This window comes from Rhipicephalus sanguineus, chromosome 2 (genome assembly GCF_013339695.2).
Source record: "Rhipicephalus sanguineus isolate Rsan-2018 chromosome 2, BIME_Rsan_1.4, whole genome shotgun sequence".
Classification (NCBI taxonomy): Eukaryota; Metazoa; Arthropoda; class Arachnida; order Ixodida; family Ixodidae; genus Rhipicephalus; species Rhipicephalus sanguineus.
The window spans coordinates 200,127,504-200,142,717 of record NC_051177.1 but is presented as its reverse complement, the minus strand read 5'-3'; the positions used below and the strand labels follow the sequence as shown (position 1 = coordinate 200,142,717).

Sequence of the window (15,214 nt, the reverse complement as noted above, 5' to 3'; positions counted from 1 at the left end):
AGCGCAATATTACGATCCACGCTTCAGCCATGTTTTCTACTCACGGAAGCTAGAGTATCCCACTTCTCTTTGTTCTATATATTCTTTTTCGCGTGAATGTGGTATGCGCCTACGGGCTGTCAGCATGGACCTTTGCCTGATAAGCGTCTGAAAAGAACGGATTGTTTACTTTAAACCCTGAGTATAGATTGCTGCACTTGGCGGCAGTCGTATGTCATACCAGTTTCGTGTGCAGGAGGCACTGGGTTCGAATTTCAGTACCTCCGTGAACACCGCGATTTTCCTTAAGCATAAATTATCGCTGTTCTAGAACTCAAATGACTTGCAGACGAGAGACAACTGCCTATCCAGGACCAAGCCCAGCGAGCATCGGTGATTGAGGCCTCGGAACAGAGGCCCCAGCCATTGTGCCATTTTTTAAACACGAAAGTGTTTTACTTATTCCAGGGTCCACCAAGATTTCAGTGACGTATTCCCGTCACGGGAATGTCGTCGAAAAAAATGCACATGATTAGATGGCAAATAAAAATTTAAAGAAAAAAGTTTCATCACCAGGAGTCAAACCCACGAATTCTCCGTCCGCGACAACGGATGCCGGGTATACTATCCACTGCGCCACTGTCACAACTCTGGAGGCTTTACAAACGCGCCTTTTATATCTCACACTTTCCTCTCGCAGTGCTCTTGGTCGGCGCGGTGGTGTCGCCGTCTAGGAGAGGTAAAGTGAAGTAACGCATCATGACCGTGGCCTTCGCGATTAGCTCCTGCAATGCGTCGTCGCAACGCGTCCATCCTATTCCGCGCGTTTCCAATAGGAGAAGTGCAATTTCATTAATGCCTTCACACACCATGAAGTGGCGGCCTTAGCCCAAGCCTCGGCCTCGCTCATAGCATCCACCCATATAAAAAAATTGGACCATCTCCTCGAAGGGAACCCTAATGGGATGCGAAGCAGCAGCGTTGCGCACCGGTGGCGTCACGGGTTGAACGGCGCTAACGCGGGTGCTGCGGTGAGCGCTGGAAGATTCGTTTGAAGCGAAACTCGGTGTAGCGTTTACTGGTGTAAACGTTTGTTTGAAACGTAGACACGGGAGGCGAGCGGGGGTTGGAGCCGGCAACTGCGGGCGCTCCGGCGGGTGAGGGAGAGAGTGACGTACGCGCGCACCTGCGAGGGAAGCGTGCGAGGGGAGCGTGACGTCAACGCCCAGATGCGGCGTGACCTACTTGGCACCGCTCCAACACCTGCGCCGAGGGAAGCGCGTTGCCTCGAGTTTGTGCGGACGGAGTGACAGTGTTACACAGGCTAGCAAAAGAGCTGCTTCGCATCTAAAATAGCTCTGCGACACGCGCCTGCATCTGTAACACCGCGTTCCCCGCTTGCGCTCGCCCCGAGAAAAATTGCGGCCGGGCTAGAGGGGAGACACGACGCGCGTTGCGTTTCCCTCTAGTCCGGCCGTAATGTTCTGTTTACTCTTTAACATGCCGCGGGATGGTGACCTTAGCCGACGTTCTTCTGGCTGGCACATCGCTTTCTCTGATTACGCTCTCACTGTTAGCTACTACAGGTGCCACAAAAGTCAGTCTAATCGTTGATCATGGACGTTAGTCGTCGGGATGGAGATGTAGCACCAAGCGTAAACTTGGGTGCATCCGCGTTAAACGGTGCTATAGCTGCCAAACACCAATGGACATTGAGCAAGCTTTCTTATATCAATGTACAGTAAACATTCAACTACTTATGTAAAGATACGTTTTACTTTCGTGTCATGCCGATTCATATAGCGAAGGGATCAATCATTTTTTTGTGTGTAGCCAATAAAGTTTTAACTCACTTTCATTTTGAATGGGGTGACATTCAAAATTGATGCCAATGAGGAAAATATGTATTGTGTATCGACCCGAAATGGAACCCGGGAAGCCTGCTTGGCAGGCGAGTATTCTACAACTGAATACACTTTTCGCTTTGGACATTTCCATATAATTCTAATGTCATACGGAATGCATTGTTGAGGAGCGAGTCAACGTAGTTCTTGCTGACTGGTCGACAACATAGCTTTTGGCACTTTGGCAACCTTTGGCACTTTGAGCGTTTCTATCTACGTATCTATCTGTCTATCTAACCGCCTACATCTGGATGCTCTAATGATCGCCTCCTCAACTTGGTGTAGACCAATATCGGCATGGGAGGGTAAGAGGATTTGACGAATATGACTGTCGGGTCATGATGTGTATAACCTGAAAATCCTGTCGCGTACATCGTCAAACCCTTTCCTCCAGACACGTGTGGCACATACCTGTTTACCACGGGCCGCGGTGTACGGGCATGCGCCACAGGTGATAGACAGTTTATATCTACCCAAGAGCGGCGAGAACAGACATTGGTAATTTAAATGCGAGAGCGTTAAGAAAAGTCGACATCGGGAGTGTTGACCCGACGAATGGAAAGAATAAAAATCAGGATTCCAGCAGGAATCGAACCCAAGCATTCTGCGTGGCAATCAGGTATTCTTCCTCAGAGCCACAGCATGTCTATAAACTGGTTTGGAAAAACAGCCTATGTAGGCGTATTGCCGGTGCAACGTCAATTGTGGTTGTGCTGCTGGCTATCTAATTTTACCAGAAAGCAATAAACACTACGTATGTACTCCTACGATACAGGCATCATATCAGATTAACGTCTGTGGTTCTAGTGTGGGCTCCGCTTTTATAGCAATGCTGTGTGGCTCCGCTTTTATAGCAAACATTATATTTGCATTCCTACGATTCATCAAGCTATAATGAACCATTGCTCGACCCCGGACGAATATATTTCCGAAAGTTACGTATGATAATGACATGATTTCTCCATAAAGTGCACTTAGTTTCAATAATACTAACGTATGTACGCGAATGTGAGGGCTGACGTTACGTCGCACCATAAGGTACCCTTTAAACGCCAGTGTTGTCGACGTGCTTACTAAGCCCACGATGTGCACACAGCTACTACACTTACAAAAACATGTCGATCCACCTCGTAACGCTTGGCTGAGAGCCGTAAAATACAGCATAGAAGGACTTGCTGATTGCTTCGCATGAAACCGATTCCCACAGCGCGTGGGATCTGCGGAATGTTTTTATTTGCATGAAATCACCGAGTACGAGCAACCAATCAATTGTTTGCTCTTGCGCTCGGCACTTTCGCACATTTAAGGTACATTTTTCAACAAAGCTTCTTTTTCCCGAACGCCCAAACATTCACATCAGCGTGACATACCAACATTCTTATACACTGAATACTACGGAAGCTGAGTAGCGTAATTAGATGATATGATATATAGTTAGTGGACATAAAAGTATGTGGATGTATGTGGATGTAAAACGCTACGTATGTGGATGTAAAAGGGGGCTTCCTCTTTCCCTCATATTTTCTTGTTTATCTTTTTCCAAGGAAGCGTATGTATTTACACGAAATAAACGCTCATGTTGTTATCCAGCGCAAAGTCCTGTCTGTCTTTCCAGTCCCGTGTGCCCGCGCTGTTTCCTATGATGAAGCCATGCCAACAAGCTGAGTCTGAGTCTTTATTTCAGACATGCATACAAAAAATACATGGCTGAGGAGGAGGGGAGAAAAGCCGCACAGTCGCGGCTGGACGTTGCTCCCGTCCCCCCTTATACATCGGTACTGCGGTATGCACGGAAACAGAAATAGCACAGGATAATGTTGTAGCACAAAAAACAAGAACTCAAAACAGAAAAAAACATGGTGCACAGTAAAAAGGTCGATACCCTCTTAAAAATTCTAGTGACGCATCTCCATCCTGACGACTAACGTCAATGATAATGATTAAACCTTTGTGGTAGTTGAAGTAGTTACCATAAACTTGGACACAGTGTATGGTGAATCCCGCGCAAAGATGGCATCAACAAGCACATAATCACTAGTACTCAATATGCCCTGACGGAAAGCGTCGTCATTTGAGCAGAGAAACAGCAAGGTGTGCGCTCTCCAGCAATATGGTAAACTACAGTTCTGCTCACGTATACAATACCACACAGCGCTACTTGAACACGAGAGGCAGAGCTCGTAGCTTGAATCGTGAAAGCGAGAAGGTGTCCCGCTGCCCGCTGGTGTGTCTCATCCAACAAAGTACTCACGCAAACTGTATTGACACGAAATGGAGTGGAAATCGGAGAGCCAGCACCCGCTGCGCTGAGACTACCGAAGCGAGCCCTGTCGGGTGCTTGTTAATGTCATGATGCAGTACTTCACCTCTCCGAGACTGCGACACCGCCCCACGCCAACGAAGGTCACCGTGGAAGGGAGAAGGTGTGAAAGATATAAGGCACGTTTGTAAAGGCTCATGCATGAGCGTCGGTAGCGCAGTGGGTAAAGCGCCCTACTCCTAGGTCGCCGACCGAAAGGTAGTGGGTTCGACTTCTAGATCATCTAAATTAAATAAGTTTTTTCTTCTGGCTTGTCTTCGTTTTCTGTTCTGCATTTTGTCGACGTCACATCCGTGACGGAAATGATGTCAGTGAAGTCTTGGTGGACCTCGGCTTAACACACTTTCGTGTTAAAAACCATAAAAAAGATACAGGAATTCAGTTTGACCACTGCAAAATGTCGCTTTATGCGTTCGTTATATAAGGTAACGATCAAACATGTTTCTTGCTGGATACTTACAAAACGTACAACCCTTCAGCATAATTTTGCTGATAAAGTATGAACGAAGAGTTTCGGATCATTATTGGCTACATCACGCGTTAACACCGCTTCGTGAAAACGAGCTGCTAGTTACCAATATCGCGGGTGCACATTGAGAATCTCCTCAATCATTATTCCTGTAATTTCTGCATGTTCTCAACTGATTTTCAGAACTACGCATCCGTTCCTGTCCATAGAGGCACTGCTCACGTATTATGCATACATGTACACACATATTATGCAACTGAAAACGATGCGGAAGTAGTGCAGTAATTGAACTGCATGCGCTTCACTGTGCAGATATGAAGAGTTTGTTGTCTGACGTTTTCATGTATTACAGCTAACTTTGACAACAAAATGTATCGTCAAATCGCGTTGATCACTTTTGTGTGGTCTTAGTATTGTTCATTACAACAAATAATGTACCAATAAATAACATTCTGCTGTTCTGAGAGGTGTATAGTGAAGAGGTATCATTCGTGCCGTTCAGTGTGACCGTCGTTCAGTGTGACCAGCGGCGGTCGTCAGAAAGTATTATGTTGCACCGGTCTTGTCCTAGTGTTCGTTAATAAGAGATTCACCTGAAGGCGCTTTGTTGAGAACGGAGCTTGTTGTATTAGGAATCAGAAGACAGAAGAGGCGGTGAAGCAAGCTTCTATGCAAGCAGCTCATTCCGCACGCATTGCTAAGGGATCCTGGCGTAAACCTTCGATATGTAAGAGATAGTTTCGCCTGAGCACGTGATAATGGCCACGGACGAAAATAGCTGACATTCTTAATAATACAGGCAAGTGTAAAATCAAAGTGCTGCGAAAAATAATAATTAGCGCAGCTTCCACTAAGTCGCTCAAGGCTGGGTCACAGCGAGCTGGTGGGCACATGTCTTGGCTAGCCTTTTACCCTCGCGCCTGTCTCTTTCCCACCCTTTGCTATACTATATTTTTTAATTTTTTTTTAGTCGCTGTCTTTCGCTCTTTCTCTCTCTCTCTGTAGTCGCTCTCACTTTCTTTTTCAATTTTTCTTCCGTTTCTTTCTATCTATTTCTCTCTTTCTTTCATTATCTCTCTCTGTACTCGTTCTTCCCTCTTCCTTTGCCTCCTCCTGACCCTCACATCTCTCCTCACCCTTACCTCCCTTTCCGACCTGCTTGTTATACTATACTATACAAGGCTATGCTCTGCTATGCTTTGCTAGCGTGCCTGGATAGCCGAGTGGTTACGACGCTCGCCTTCGGAGCGTGGGTATACCAAGGGTATACGCGTGTTCGAATCTCGCCTCGCCAAGAAACTTATTTCGCCAAGTATTTTTCGCTTTCTTTATCTTTCTTTCTTTCTCTCTGTATTCGTTCTCTCGTCCATCAGAGTTATTGTATCCCTCGTCGTACAAATCGGCGCGCGTGTTCTGGGACCTAAGCAGAAGAGGACAACGTTGGGCAACTCCGCCCAACGCTTCTAAACTTTACGCGCCGCGCACGACTACGCAATTTCGCTGAGCTGTTCACAGCACTGCAGCGTTTGCTGTTCGTAGAATGTGTTGCTTCATCAAGCCCGAGGGGTGATTCAGTGGCACATTAACGCACATGATCCCAAATCCAAATGGCAAATTTAGGTTAAAGATTAGTGCAATTAAACTTCCAAGAACTCGCAGGCATGACACCGAGCCGCACTTGAACTGATATTCAGCAATGCAAGAGGTGCATTTTGGTCACGGTTAGTTTGCTTTTTCTAATCATCGCACGCGCCTTCGAGCCGGTTGCTTTTCCTGCTCCCAAAAAGGAAGTGGATTAATTATGTCACATAGCGTGTGAAATTTAGAATGAAAAGTAAAAAAAAAAAGAGACTGCGTCGGCCGGCAATCGATCCCGGGCCACCCGCGTGGCAGGCGAGTATTCTACCACTGAACCACCGACGCCGACGTTCGCCTTGCAGAACAGCATTCCAAGGATAGCGCGGGAAATTGCGCAAGGTCTGCAGCTGTATGTGGGTCACTCGGCTTGCAGAGGCGCAACTCTCCGTACACAGTGCGCTTCCTTAGACGATAACGTTTTGTTGCGACACACAATGCTGCCTTGTAGAAATGGATGGGGGGCAGCACAATTGCACATACGCAGCACAAAGCGAGACTGCGATATGCGTTGGGAACACCGTATTTGTGACCGCAAAACAATTTCACTCTGCCGGCTTCATCACGAATGTGTGAGCAGCTCGCTGATTAACGCATAAAATAATCCATGATGCACTTTTAACAGCAAATTCAGCGCTGGAATGGATTCGAAAGAATACCGACTCCACGCTTTTCAGAAAGGCTGTTTTAATCACGGTGTGAAACGCACTCCGATTTTGTTCCCGATCATTTTTGATTGAATGAAATTAAAATTTATAACTGTTCACGAGCCGGGCGGTCCAGAAAACCTTATCTTGCGCAATGACCACACTTGTACGCGATGCTCACATGCCAGTTAAAGGAAGAAATGGGCTCCTTAGCTCATGCATCACAGCGATCGGCCATTTGTCAGAAGTATAGCTGCGGTTTAGTCTTATATATACTTATATAGCCACAGCTGGCGTACAGGTAAGCACAGCCAGTTTAGACAGTGCTGGCGCAATAACGTGCGCCGTGCGACGCCGCCATACAAAACGTGGAGCCCTGCCCTCCCTGAGATTCGCAATTCGCAATTGATAGTCATGCTGAGTAGAGGCACGAAATTCATAGGGGTTCTGTAATAGTCAAGTGCTCGAACCGGATAGATGATGATCTAAGTTTAGGTTCGGACATGCACCGCTTATTAGATTTTAGCGCATAGTCTACGAAATACCCACACAGGTCCGAAAAGCACAGGTGGTATAGCCCGGAGAACCAGAAATGTAACGGAACAAAACACTGATTCAAACTAAATTGCAACCCACACTTCGCATTTGCGCGCTATTTCGATATATGAATTCCGTACTAGCCCAAGCAAACGCTTTGTTCGGTCACATTTCTGGTTCAACAGGCGAGCACCTCTGTCTTTTTTGTCTAGGCTTCCGTTTTGTTGGATATTGCGTTGTAACTTCAATAAAGTTTAATTATTCGGTAGGGTTACCGTCAGTTATAAAATATTGCTACTTCTTAAGGTAATGTGCAATGAAGAACATTCCGATAAAAAAAAACACATTTCTTTAAGCGGCTGTTGTATCCTCGGCGTACTCCTAATTTTTGTACGGGGTGTAAATACGGCGCCAGAAGTGAAAACAAACCCACAAATAAATAAACAAGAATGCCGTGTTCCCTAGGTCCACTGCGAAACAGCGCAACCCATGCTTCTGCAATTTATTCCTTCGGTCCTTCCTCAGAGACAACTATAGTCGGGTACAACTTTAGAAAAAAGGAGAGGCCCCGCCCATATGACCGAAGCGCGGCAGCCGATTGCCTCCGCGGCAAAGAAATAGTCCCGCTGACGCGACTCGGCCGAGTTCGAAGCGCGGGCGGCCATCTTCTCCTTGAGCGGAGTCACCGGCCGTCCGGCTCGTCACGTCAGTCTAGAGCGCGCGCCCATTGGTGGAAGCGCGTGTGCATCCGCCTTTGAGGTGCAAATGCCGCTTTTTTCTAAAGTTGTACCCGACTATAGATGAAAGCCTTTTCACCTTCCTTGCCCCTTCATTGAACCCGCACTTGGGTCCTCTTATTCTCAAGTCGATTGTACAGAACCGCTCCCCTCAACCCCCTTCCTCCGATGCTTTCTGCATGCACCTCAAGTGATGTGGCAATGCCTCCGGTATACAGCCCACCTTGACCAAGAAGCGACGTCATGTAATGACGCCGTCATATATCATGAAGACGTCGTAAACTTCGGCGAGTTGCGACGTCGTGATGGAGCCACAAAGCCAACCAAAGCTCCGCCCTCTTTTCTCGCCCACCGAGCATCTCATGAAGCACTTGGGGCCTTCACCTTAAAAACAATACATCGATTCTTCGCATCATTGCGTAAATTTAGAGCAACGTCTCCGAGCACGCAGAAGTGTGACGCCGATCTGGCCTTCCGCCACGTGATTCTCTCCACCAACGGGAGAAGCCCATTTCGCCTTTGTATCTCCACGTGATACTCATATTCACATGTGAACAGGTCGCATCGTCTAAGCGCCGCCCAGAAAGAACGCATAATAATACACTCATGTCGAAAGTTGAAATTATCTGTGGTATATTGCAAAGCTTGGCATCGCGTGTTCGATTCGGCGGTCTGCTTTCGACGGTGGAGAAATGCAGCGTCCATGTACTCAGATTTAGGCGCACATTGAATAATTCCAGGTATTTAAGTTCGTTGCGTAGCGATCCACGACGGTGTGACCCTTTAAGTTTGTTTGAAGCTTAAGAATTTAACTTGTTGACGGGAATTTATTAAAAAAAGGAAAAAAATTGCGTCGGCCGGGAATCGAACCCGGGCCACCCGCGTGGCAGGCGAGCATTCTACCACTGAACCACCGACGCATGTGCTGAAACGTGCCGAACAGCATTCCTTATATAGAGCGAAGAATTGCGCAATGCGTAGCAGTATGTAGGTCCGTCCATTCGCGAGCGCTCCCTCTCTCAAGCCACGCTCTCCTCCAACCAATATTTTTATAAGCGAAACAATGGCTTGTGAAACTCAAGCTAACGCTCAACATGAAAATGAATCTCTGGAACACAATGACGTATTCATGACACACGAAAATATCACTATCTAGTATACCCATCTATACGAGAACCCCACTTCGTTTGCCTTATTATAATTTTCTTGTGAGCGTTAAGTATAGCATGTGGCAGCATTTCGCCGGATAATCGCCTAATGAAGGCTCATTTGATCATTCTAGGCTCAAGCGGTTGCCAGCTGTGGTACATCATATTGTCACATGGTTGTGACGATGAAGAAGGCTGCGCTAAAACTGGTGAATAGGGAACTGAACTCTTTAATGGTCGAACTTGTGCCCAGAAAGATCCATCTCATAGTAGCAGAAGCAATGGACGCTGTACTCCGAGGACGGCAGCGCAGTCGTCAGCCGTCGGTAGTCTGATCGTCGGTGGAACGCGTGGTCTTTTATACATGAATGATGGAAAAATTCCAGCGTTATCGCTTCGGCTCGCGTTAGCTCCAGAATAAAGTTCACGACAGGTGTCGTGGGCGCAATATCATCAGAATGGTCTAAAATAATCGAGAAGCTTCCCGAACATTGTGGGCCGGCCTGCGCTGAGCGGTGGTAACAGTTTTTGCAAGTGGAACCCGATCACATCAAAGTAAACAAACAAGCGCGCGCGGCACTATTAATCTCAGATGCAGTAAGTAGTGGGTTCGAATCCCGGTACCATCGTGAACCCGGCTGCTTTTGTAATGGGTGTGGATATCACTGTCATAGAACTCAGATATTTATGAAGATCCATACATAAACCTCCACAAATGAGTATTCAGTGGTATGAGTGGCTCAGCAGACGAGGGCGATGAAAGCCATTTGGCTCTCCCGGACCAAGCGCAGTGACCCGCTCGTTCTACATGGCCCTGGAAGATCGAATACGGAACACGGGGCCGCACTGCTCGTCAGCACTCACGCTTGTCAAGCGCGCTTCGCAAGCATGGATGGGGTGAGGAGAACTTTCTGAGTTCGCCTGTGCGCAGGTATGCAATGCCTTGATGGTCGCACAGGTTATTTACGTGTGTCAGGTACTAAACTGCTCGTTAGATAAAGATCAGGCTTTCGTGTGGGGGTATTAATGGGAACCAACGCGCAGGGATAATTTGTTTCCCCCTTCAGTATGTAGTAGGCGCGTTGTTTATTCAGTATGTAGTAGGCTTCAGTATGTAGTAGGCGCGTTGTTTATAAATGTATACCGCGCTTGTAATCAGCCCAGCCATTTTAAAAATACTGCTGTATTGTTAAATTCGAGGTTCTGACTTACAAAAGTTTGAAAGTTTGAAAAACAGCGCGTAGACGAAAACCTACTCTATTTTCGGAAAAAGGCGTAATTCCATTCTCCTCACCCCATCCATGCTTGCGAAGCGCGCTTGAAAAGCGTGAGTGCTGACGAGCAGTGCGGCCCAGTGTTCCGTATTCGATGCAAAGGCACAAGGTACCCGAGCGGTGCACTGTTCCAACGAATACCAGCAGATCTAGAGGGTTTTGTTCCCCATTAACCAAATCTTAGTCTTCTCCATATTCACGACTGCTTCAGACGCGTGGTAAAACTGCTTAGTCTTCTTGAATACTACTTTTGTCAGCATAAAAAAACGCTATGTCGTCATTTTACCATAGCACATTTAAGCTTAAACAATATTAAAACATCCCCATTCGTTCAAACATGCTGACAATGCAAATACTATAGGTAGCGGGAGAACTGCCCCTACGGGAATTAGCAGGATGGTTGTACTGCACGAGATGTGTCACCAGGCTACTATCCGTCGACCTTGGTAACGTGTTTTGCGCGCTTTTGCAGTTCTTAATGCATCTTATGCCATCAGCTTTATGAGGCGTTTATTTTTAACTCGATAAAACTATCAATATGCCTTTCCTACGTTGAGGAATTACAGGAATGGAATTGAACTGCCCGCCCATTCCCGGAGTGGGAATCATCATCATCATCATCAGCCTGTCAACGCCCACTGCACAGCAAAGGCCTCTCCCATATTCCGCCAATCAACCCGGTCCTGTGCTTGGCGGAACATGGGAGCGTTCAGTTGCAATGGGCTAAGTTTATTCATTCCGAGGAACTCAGAGGAATCGAATTGCGGCAAGTTCTAATTCCCCGGAATGGAATTGGAATGGAATGAAGGCGCCCATTCCGCAACACTGGCCCGTACATATTTGATGATTTGGTGTAACTACGGCAATTTTAATGCCTATCACTCAGCAAATGGTAATCTCGATCGCCTTTTAACAATGCATCGCGCTTGTCATTAAAATAATGTAGAAACATGCAAGGCACAAAGTGTTGGTGGTTCAGTTGCAATATACTGGCCTGCTACGCGGGTGCCACGGTTCGATTCCTTGTCGACGCAGAACTGCTTACTTTCATTATTTTAATAAAATAATTCACTACGTGAACAAACAGTTCGCTGAACATTACTAAAAGAACACGACCCGATTAGGGCTAATCTACCAGGGCCATGTAGAACGAGCGGGTCACTGCGCTTGGTCCGGGAGAGCCAAATGGCTTTCATCGCCCTCGTCTGCTGAGCCACTCATACCACTGAATACTCATTTGTGGAGGTTTATGTATGGATCTTCATAAATATCTGAGCTTATAACAGTGATATCCACACCCATTACAAAAGCAGCCGGGTTCACGATGTTACCGGGATTCGAACCCACTACTTACTGCATCTGAGATTAATATTGCCGCGCGCGCTTGTTTGTTTACCTTGATGTGATCGTGTTCCACTTGCAAAAACTGTTACCACCGCTCAGCGCAGGCCGGCCCACAATGTTCGGGAAGCTTCTGGATTATTTTAGACCATTCTGATGATATTGCGCCCACGACACCTGTCGTGAACTTTATTCTGGAGCTAACGCGAGCCGAAGCGATAACGCTGGAATTTTTCCATCATTCATGTATAAAAGACCACGCGTTCCACCGACGATCAGACTACCGACGACTGACGACTGCGCTGCCGTCCTCGGTGTACAGCGTCCATTGCTTGTACTACTTTGAGATGGATCTTTCTGGGCACAAGTTCGACCATTAAAGAGTTCAGTTCCGTATTTACCAGTTTTAGCGCAGCCTTCTTCATCGTCACAACCATGTGACAATATGATGTACCACAGCTGGCAACCGCTTGAGCCTAGAATGATCAAATGAGCCTTCATTAGGCGATTATCCGGCGAAATGCTGCCGCATGCTATATTTAACGCTCACAAGAAAATTATAATAAGGCAAAAGAAGTGGGGTTCTCGTATAGATGGGTATACTCAGATAGTGATATTTTCGTGTGTCATGAATACGTCATTGTGTTCCAGAGATTCATTTTCATGTTGAGCGTTAGCTTGAATTTCAGAAGCCATTGTTTCGCTTATAAAAATATTGGTTGGAGGAGAGCGTGGCTTGAGAGAGGGAGCGCTCGCGAATGGACTGACCTACATACTGCTACGCATTGCGCAATTCTTCGCTCTATATAAGGAATGCTGTTCGGCACGATTCAACACATGCGTCGGCTTGCCTCCAATGTATATGGCTCGGTATAGAGTACAGGTAGAACAGCATCACATACATCTTAGAGCTTTTTACGTGTCACTGAAAACAGATACTCATTAGAAAATCTAACAGATAAAAAGCGTACACTTAGAATAACCTCCTTAAGATCGCGACAGCGCCTGTCATGCGATTCGTACCAACCACATATCCAGGTAAAGCCCCTCACTGTTTATGGCGGGCTCGCATGGCGGGGTTTTATTGCGATCCTGACGCACGGCCCGCACGGATGTATTTTCGTGAGTGCGCAAGTTTGTGGAACTCCAGAAAGCTCAGGAGTTTGTACCTGAGTGGTTGTCGAGGGTACCTTGACAGCGCTAAGGAATTTTAAATTTGTGTCTGTCCAGTAGGACCGACACAACTTTTGTCTTTTCTTTCATGTCCTTATTGTTTGATGACGTGTCTAATAACACAATAAAGCAAAAAAAAAAAAAAAGCGTCGGTGGTTCAGTGGTAGAATACTCGCCTGCCACGCGGGTGGCCCGGGTTCGATTCCCGGCCGACGCAATTTTTTTTCTTTTTTTAATAAATTGCCGTTAACAAGCTCAATTCTAAAGCTCCAAACAAATATAAAGGGTCACACCATCGTGGAGCGCTATGCATTGAATTTCAATACCTGGAATTCTTCAATGTGCGCCTACATCTGAGTACATGGTCGCTGCACTTCTCCACCGTCGAAAGCAGACCGCCGAATCGAGGACACGACGGCAAGCTTTGCAATATACGATAGATAATTTCGACTTTCGGCATGAGTGTGTTATTCTGCGTTCTTTCTCGGAGGCGCTTAGACGATGCGACCTGTTCACAGGTAAATATGAGTATCACATGGAGATACAATGGCGAAACGGGCTTCTCTCACAGGTGGAGAGTATCACGTGGCGAGAGGCCAGATCGGAACCTCTGCGTGTTCAGAGACGTGCATTCCATTCCGTGCAAAAGGCGCATAATTCCATTCCCATTCCATTCCTCCAAGCGTTGTCCCCATTCCATTCCCATTCCATTCAGGGGTCGCGAAAATGTGGAATGATTCCGGAGTCATTCCAGTTCCGGAGTGGCACCTCTGCAACACTGGTACGGGCAACCCCTGATGTGTGTGTGTATTTGTGTGCGTTTGTGTGTGTGTGTGTGCGTGCGTGCGTGCGTGTGTGTGTTAGCGCTGGTAAGCTTCGCGCATACAAGGAACACTTCTCGATAACTTTTTTTCCTAACGCCACAGACTTTTCCATGAGCATGACATGGAAGCTCATTAGAATGATGAGATGATATGGCACACCGTCGTGTCATGTATCCCGATGAATAGTGGCGCGGGAAGGAGTCTGGTAAATCTTTCACTAGATTCGCTGTAAAATGTGCCAGTGAAAAAATCCGGCAGATCCCACGCACTGTGGGAATCGATGTAATGCGAAGCAGCCACCAAGGAGCTGCCTACACCGCATTGTTTGTCTTTGATGCAAATGTAGTCATTCATGTAGCTCAATATCGCATGTTTGTCATGCATGCATGCATGTACAATTTGGTATATACCATGCTACTGAAACGTATATTCTGCTATATACAGTACATGACCTGTCATTTATGTTCGTCACGCACTCCCGTCATGCAATTCGAATATCGCTCTATATACAGTTAAAACGGTCGGAAGTGCACCAAGAGAGTGCCATGCAAATCATGCCGTACATGACATGCAAGTCATCATGATTTACTTGTCACCACCTGTCATTTATGTTCGTTACACAGTCACGTCACGCTATACCAATTTTGGTGCATATCAAGCTTGCGAAACGGCCGCGAGAGCACCATGAGCACGGCATGTAAATCATGCCGTAGATGACATGCATGTCATTATCTTCATGTTAGCACCTGTCATTAATGTTCGTCACACAGTCACATCGCGAAATAGCAATTTTAGGGTATATAAAGCTAGCGGAACGGCCGCGGCCAACCACGGCTAATCTCGACCTTAACAGATTTGCTGTAAAAATGGATTAGCGCGCCATAAGTGTCTTGTTGTTTATATCGCCACAATTAGTGCTTCTTGTACCCCTCCAGATGAGCAGGCTTAACTGTAGAAACCACTGATCTCCACTAGGTTTGCTGGATAGCGCTTTGCTGCTCTCACGGCCGGGCGCGCGCACGGCTACCGGAAGTTTAAGGGCTCCTCCCCAAAAGTGGGTCGTCTGCTGCGCTTGACAGCCGCCGATTAGCGTTTATTTTGGCTTGTAGTTCACACCTCATTGCATTTTTGAAGGCGTAATTTTCTTCCAGACCACAAATACTATGCTACAGAAACATGCGACGCGAATATGAAACAGGATTTAGCAGAGAAAAGGAAGAAAAAGG

General features: G+C 46.7%; 3 non-coding genes across 3 annotated transcripts; 1 reads left to right on the top strand and 2 right to left on the bottom strand.

Moving 5' to 3' along the window:
• Positions 1 to 6,524: 6,524 nt before the first annotated feature.
• On the bottom strand, positions 6,525 to 6,595 carry Trnag-gcc (transfer RNA glycine (anticodon GCC)). The gene has a single exon. It is a non-coding gene; the product is annotated as a tRNA-Gly (tRNA).
• A 2,482-nt stretch (positions 6,596 to 9,077) lies between these two features.
• Trnag-gcc (transfer RNA glycine (anticodon GCC)) lies at positions 9,078 to 9,148 on the bottom strand. Its single transcript has one exon. It is a non-coding gene; the product is annotated as a tRNA-Gly (tRNA).
• A 4,162-nt stretch (positions 9,149 to 13,310) lies between these two features.
• On the top strand, positions 13,311 to 13,381 carry Trnag-gcc (transfer RNA glycine (anticodon GCC)). Its single transcript has one exon. It is a non-coding gene; the product is annotated as a tRNA-Gly (tRNA).
• The last annotated feature ends 1,833 nt before the right edge of the window (positions 13,382 to 15,214 follow it).